Source organism: Dasypus novemcinctus, chromosome 15 (genome assembly GCF_030445035.2).
Source record: "Dasypus novemcinctus isolate mDasNov1 chromosome 15, mDasNov1.1.hap2, whole genome shotgun sequence".
NCBI lineage: Eukaryota > Metazoa > Chordata > Mammalia > Cingulata > Dasypodidae > Dasypus > Dasypus novemcinctus.
This window is the reverse complement of record NC_080687.1, coordinates 107,762,688-107,769,057: the sequence shown is the minus strand read 5'-3', so window position 1 is coordinate 107,769,057 and position 6,370 is coordinate 107,762,688. Positions and strand designations below refer to the sequence as shown.

The 6,370-nt window shown below is 45.1% G+C and overlaps 1 long non-coding RNA gene across 1 annotated transcript; it reads left to right on the top strand.

Moving 5' to 3' along the window:
- Window positions 1–1,010: 1,010 nt before the first annotated feature.
- LOC139436559 (uncharacterized) lies at window positions 1,011–5,192 on the top strand. The gene is made up of 2 exons (XR_011645895.1): window positions 1,011–4,755; window positions 4,859–5,192. It is a non-coding gene; the product is annotated as an uncharacterized lncRNA (long non-coding RNA).
- Window positions 5,193–6,370: the final 1,178 nt, after the last annotated feature.

Genomic DNA, 6,370 nt, shown 5'->3' with positions numbered 1-6,370 from the left:
GCCCTGCTTCTCTAAATCAGCCCATGAGAACATGGCCTTGCAGGAGATTATCAAATGAACCACTCTGACCTGCCCCCCCCACTTCTGTGATCTAACAAACCACTCCTGCCCCCGCTTCTGTAAATCAGCCCACAAAAGCATGAGCTTGCACCTACCTTCTGCTTCTGTAAATCCACTTGCAAAATTCCACCTAGCGACACATTAGTCAGTGAGCAAGAGCCATGCTAGTCCCACATGAAATCTTATATAAACCTATGAAAGCTGAAAGACAGGGCTCAGAATTTGGAGAGTGACTCTCCTCTGGGCCTGTGTGTTATAAGTCTGTTCCTCTGCTCATCTGAGGACCACTTAGATTTTTCTGCCACTCAGAACTCCCGGCTTTGCTGCAACATTTGGTTCCCTGACTGGGAAACCCAACCACACTGGCCCTTTGAGCCTCTGGTTTGGGACTGGCAGGCATGGCTGGTGGAGATCTCCCCATGAAGGAGGCAGCCCCAACTGTCCCCTTGATGGGGCCTCCTTCGGGGAAAGGATCCCTGTGGGCCATGTCCTCTGACCCAGCCTGACTCAGTGGAGAGGTGGGTTGAACAGCATAAGAAGATGCTGGAAAGGTAAGGCCCCAGGGCTCTGAGTCCCAGTCAGGCCCATCTCCAGACAGAAGTGGAGACTGATCACCTCCCAAAATCTCGAGATTCAAGATTCCAGGATAGGGCAGTCCCTTGGGTGGGACTGTGGAACCTCTGAGTGATTGAGTGAATGACTGGGGACTGCAGAGGCCTCTGCTGATCCAGTCTGTGGCCCCATGGCCTGCACTACGGAGCCCGAGTGGGTCCCAACCTACACTCAGCGGCTATGTCATCTGGCATAGTGGATAATGCAGACTCTACATGATGCCTTAGCTAAGGCGACGCGAAGTTCTCCTGAGAAGCACAGACAAGTGGGTATCTGAGTGGTCTTGTGAGGGGCCCCCCTCCTTTGTTTGACCTGCGACACCAGCTCAGGGATGGGATCATCACAATCCAAACTCACCATCTTAGATGGGATGTTAAAAACTTTCAAATAGGGCTTTCCCAGGAATTATGGTATGTCCCCCAGAACTCTCCGGACTCTGTGCAAAGTCAAGTGACCTAAGTTTAGTGTTAATTAGCCCTCAGGGAACCCTAGAGGTGGCCAAGTTTCATGCAGTTTGGCAGACAGTCACTGAAGCCCCGGCCACCTCACTCAGTTCCCCTACTTCAATTCCTGGTTAGAAATTGCCCAAACCCTGCCATCTGAGGTTTGATTCTGTGCTGGAAGGAAGGGTCAGAGCAGGGTCCTAGTAACACAAACAGCCAGACTTTGAAAACCTGTTATTCTACAAAAATCTCCAGAAGGAAACCCACTCTTCCTGCTGTATAGTACAGCCATTCCAGAACATTTCCCTGCCCTGGAGCCTCCACAGGCAGATCTCCCAGAGAGGACTCCACCTTCAGGCCCCAAGGCCCATCAGCCCTGAGGGGGCTCCTGAGGTCCCTTTGGTGAGGAGACTTCAGTCAGTGCAGCACTTCAGAAGCCCCTCTAGGAAACACAGGGTCCACCTAGATCAGTGCAGATGGGACTGAGCAACCCAGGAGGCCAATCCTGTTTCATCAGCTCTTCACACCTGCAGATCTCTTAAACTGGAAGCACCCACCCCTTCACATTCAGAAAAGCCTCAGGCTCTTATCCACCTCCTGGAGTCCGTTTTCCACACCCACCGCCCCACATGGGGTGATTGCCTCCAGCTCCTCCTAACCTGTTCAATATGGAGCAGAGATGCCAGATCCTCATGGAGGCCAGAAACTGGTTGTGAGAACAGGCCCCCACAACTGTCTTGAACCTAGAGGAATGGGCCCCAGAAGCAGCACCAAAAGCTCAACCAGCCTGAAACTTTAACACAAATCAGGGACAGGCTGCCCTTCCGTGGTATCAAAAAGCCCTCCTCAGAGGGGTACGAGAAAGAGCGAGGCAGCCCACAAACAGCCTACAAGGCCTCCACCACTCAACAGGCTGAAGAACCTCTGGGGGATTTTTATGAGCAACTCTGCAAAGCCTTCCGGATCTACACTCCCTTCAACCCAAAAGCCCCGGAAAGCCAGAGAATGGTCAGTGCAGCTCTCGTCACCCAGGAGGCATCAGACATCAAATGGAAACTTTGAAATCTAAATGGGTTCACAGAAATAAACATCTCCCAGCTCCTCAAAGTCGCAAATGGTATTCGTCAGTCGGGACAAAATTGCTGAAAGGGAAGCAAAAAAGCGAATAAAACAGTAGGTCTCCCTGTTAACTGCAGCCTTAAAAAATCCAGACCCAACCCATCACAAAAGGCCACCCTGAAAAGGGAGGAATACTTCACCCTGAAACACTCCGCTGCTGCCAGTACCTCTTAATGGGATATTTAAGGCCTGGGGCCACCTGATTTTCTTGTCTGAACTTAAAAAAATCCTTTTTTTCTGCCTGTGGGTGGCTCCCCAGAACCAATCCCTATTTGCTTTTGAATGGGAGAATCCCAAAACTCAACAAAAAAGTTCAGTTAACTTGGACTCAACTCCCACAGGGCTTCAAACACTCCCCCACCCCTTTTCCTGAATCCTGCCACTTTCCTGCAGACCAAAAGAAAAACTCCTGAGCAGGACTGTGCAGAAGTAACAAAAAAAGTGTATGCCAGCTGCCCCGACCTCCAGGACAGGTCACTTTCTTGCCCAGATCAAGCCCTATTCACAGGCAGCAGCAGTTTTCTCAGAAATGGAAATAGGCTCTGATTTGCCAGCAACAAGTTTGGTATCTAAAGTGCTTCATCTCAAAAACGCACCAGAGGGAAACTGGCTACTCCCAGGTGGCCGAGTCTCCATCCCAAAGGGGACCGCCCACACCCTTGTTCAACAAGACCGCCAGCTCACCCACCTGGGAAAAGCTGCTTTAAGAGCCCTGCTCAGAAAATATTACTACAGTGCCGGATGGCCTCGCCCTGCACCACCATTAGTGGCCAATGCCAAACCTGCCTAAGAACAACCCCTCCCGAGGTCCCCAGGCCCCGTGGGCATCCAGCACACAGGAACTGCCCCTTTTAAAAACTTAGCAATGGACTTCACAGAAACAAAACCAAGTCGAGGGTATAGGTACTCATTAGTAATAATGTGCACCATCTCGGGCTGGGTCAAGGCCTTTCCCACCACACTAAAAAAGCAAGAAAGTAACTAAAGCTTTGCTCTGAAAAATAGTTTCATGGCACAGAATACCCTTATCCATAAGCAGCAACAATGGCCTGGCTTTCATAGCAGCCATCACCCAAGAGCTAGCAAAATATTACAAATTAAGTGAAAACTCCATACAGCATATAAGCCCCAGAGCTCAGGGAAAGTAAAACCCTAACTCTCAAAACCACCCTAGCCAAGTTTTGTTAAAAAAAAAAAGTCCTCCCCTGAGTAAATCTGCTCCCATTAGCACTCCTTAGAGTCAGAGGCTTCCCCAGGTCCTGGGGTTATTCACCTTTTGAAATTGTTTTAAGGACCACATCCAATTACTCAAACCTTCAAGGGAAATCTCGGACTCCTAGGAAAAACTGGCCAGGATTCCAGCAGTTAGGAAAAACCCTAGCCCAAATATACAAACCACCCTGTCTCAGGATCCAATCCCATTAAGCCACCCAGTACACACACACTTTTTTGGAAATCTAGTTTGGTTTAAAAAAAAAAAAAACTAGAAAAAGGAGACTTTCCAGCCCACCTGTTGCTTCTTAAAAAGAGATGGCACTTCAAGAGATGGAGGTTGTTTATTTCTGGTGGCATGGGGCTGAAAATTAATCATAAAAACATTTATATACACATTGGATATTCCAGATTTTGTGTGTGTGTGGGTTTTGAAAAAATTATTCATTAAGTATTTATTGAGAATAACCTTGTCAGGCATTATTCCTTTGATTTTGTTTTTGTTAAGCACTGATTGTTGTATTATATTTCAAAGATTTAGATTTTATACAATCTTAACATTCAAACATGAAGTGGAACACTGAGGTCCTGCTTTGCCTTTATCTTGGTTTCTTCTCAAGGATTTCTGATGGCTAGTTTGAAAGCATTTCCAATAGGCATGTATAACATGAATGCATTTCTACCCTTTAAAATGGCTTTGTGATTTTTATATCACTTTCTCAGATTTCTGGTTTTATAGCTCTTTGTAAAAAATCTCACTGGTTAATATTCAGATTCTAAATATTAGAAGATTTCAAAAATAAAAATGCTTCACAAACTATTTATGAATTCTTATATTTGAAGTGAAAGCAGAGTTGATCCTATTAAACCAAATTCCCTTATGCATATTCCATAATGTAGTACTCTCAACAACTTAACTTGCTCCTGTAAATAAAATTCTAGAATAAATTTAGCATATGATACCTATGAAAATGATGGCTTTCTCAGAAATTTCTGTTAGGTAGCAAATAAGTTAGATTTAGATATAGGAAATGGGAAATTATATTTTGGCATGCGGTAGGAAAATACTGTGTAGTTTGAAATTTTATCATAAACTTTTTATCATCTAATCCTAAAGAGATACTAACTTTTGAAACTAAAGATGACCCAAAGTGGTAAAATTTATTACAAATAAATGCTTAATAAATTTGCTTACGTCTTTCCACGTCATACCCTTTAGATTAAGTGAAGATATTAGCAAGAGAAGTGTTGTAAACCTTTATCCCATGGAATCAGCAGAAGCCTTAGAATTACAAGATTCTGCACTGAAGTACGTTTACCTTTTAATAACAAAACCAGACTCCTCCTTTTTACATTGAAGCATTTGTGCTTTAAATTCCCCTGCTATCTTTTTTCATCCCTTGTTCCTACAGTGGTCAGATTCAGCTGGAGACGTCACCAGGGTGTGAGGTAAGGGTGCTCTCAGACTAGCCAGGGCCTGCCACAGCATCTGGCTGCCACGTTCCCTGAAGATTCATGGGTGGTGGTGGTGGGTCATATGGAATGGCCTGTCCTTCTGGTGTCATTTTTCTGTAAGGCTAAAACTTCTCTGAAAATAAAGTTTATTATTACTTAAAAAAAAGAAAAGAAAAGAATTTATCAAAGAGAAACTACCAGAACTATGTGAGAACAGGGAAAGGGGGGTTTGGGAAAGTTACATGAAGTAAAATTTGAGTGGCTGTGGAGAAGGCAGTTTTGACATGAAGGTAGGGATGAACCTAGAGGGGCTTAAAAAGATGAACTTGCCCTGGTCACAGGGAGAGATTTGAGTGAGGAACACTCTTTAAGTCCCTTCTTGTCCAATGGCCTTAGAGTGGCCAATGTCGAGGCAGGATTTGTGCACAAGCCAAATTATATGCCCTGAGGTGTCATTCCATGTGCAGTCTCACACTGGTAAGTCTCTGTGCTAAAGAAATAGGAGAAAAGGGGGCAATAAAGGTCAGAGCCTTGTCCCCTGAGAGTATGGGTTAGTTGTCGGGCAGAGAGACTTGCAATTGCTTTGGGTATCAGTCATTCCCAGATCAAGGGTTTACCATGGGGCAGCTAATTGCCCTCATTTTCTGTTAATTGGGGTGAGAATAATAGCTGTTATAAAAATGGAACGAGATGATGCAGGAAGGGTCTTGCCACACAGGACACACCATAAATGGTAGCTGTTATTGTTCTCCTGGTCTGTTATTGCTAGGAGGTGGTCTTAGACAGAATCCGGGCACCCCACCTTTTGGTGGAGACGTTGCTGCATCACCCCATCATGGAACAGCAGAAAGCCTTTCATGTGCAGGCTGCCCTGGGCCCACTTCATCAAGCTCTCCATTCCAGACACTGCTGCTGCTGATTCTGCACGGGCACGTTTTATTTTTTAAGGACTTTATTTGGAAATCATTCTAAACTTATAAAAGATTGCCCCCCCAAAAAAAAGCCATTTCAAGGAACATTCATATATTCCTTTTTTCTATTTTTGTTAAAGAGACTTAGATATGCAACTGTCGCATAAAAATGTACAGGATTCCCATATGCCCTGCTCCCCACCATCCATTTATTCTTTTACCCACATTTGCCTATTATTAACACGCACTGCATTTGTACTGCCATTTACTCCATCTCTACTTCCCCCTTCCCTCTCTTCTCTTCCCCTCCCTCCCACACCCACAACACATACACACAGAGTTCTTTTTCTAAACCATTAGCGGGTATGCTTCTTACACCACAGCCCTTTACTCCTCACCATTTCAGTGTGGGGTTTTACTAACAGGCATTTTATCTTAGAGAGCTACCTTTCAATATTAACTTCATACATCTACATTGATAAAATACTTCCATCTAGTCTTCCTTCCATAGGGAAGGAAGGTCCTTCATAGCCTTGCCCCCTCCAGTGCTGGATCTAG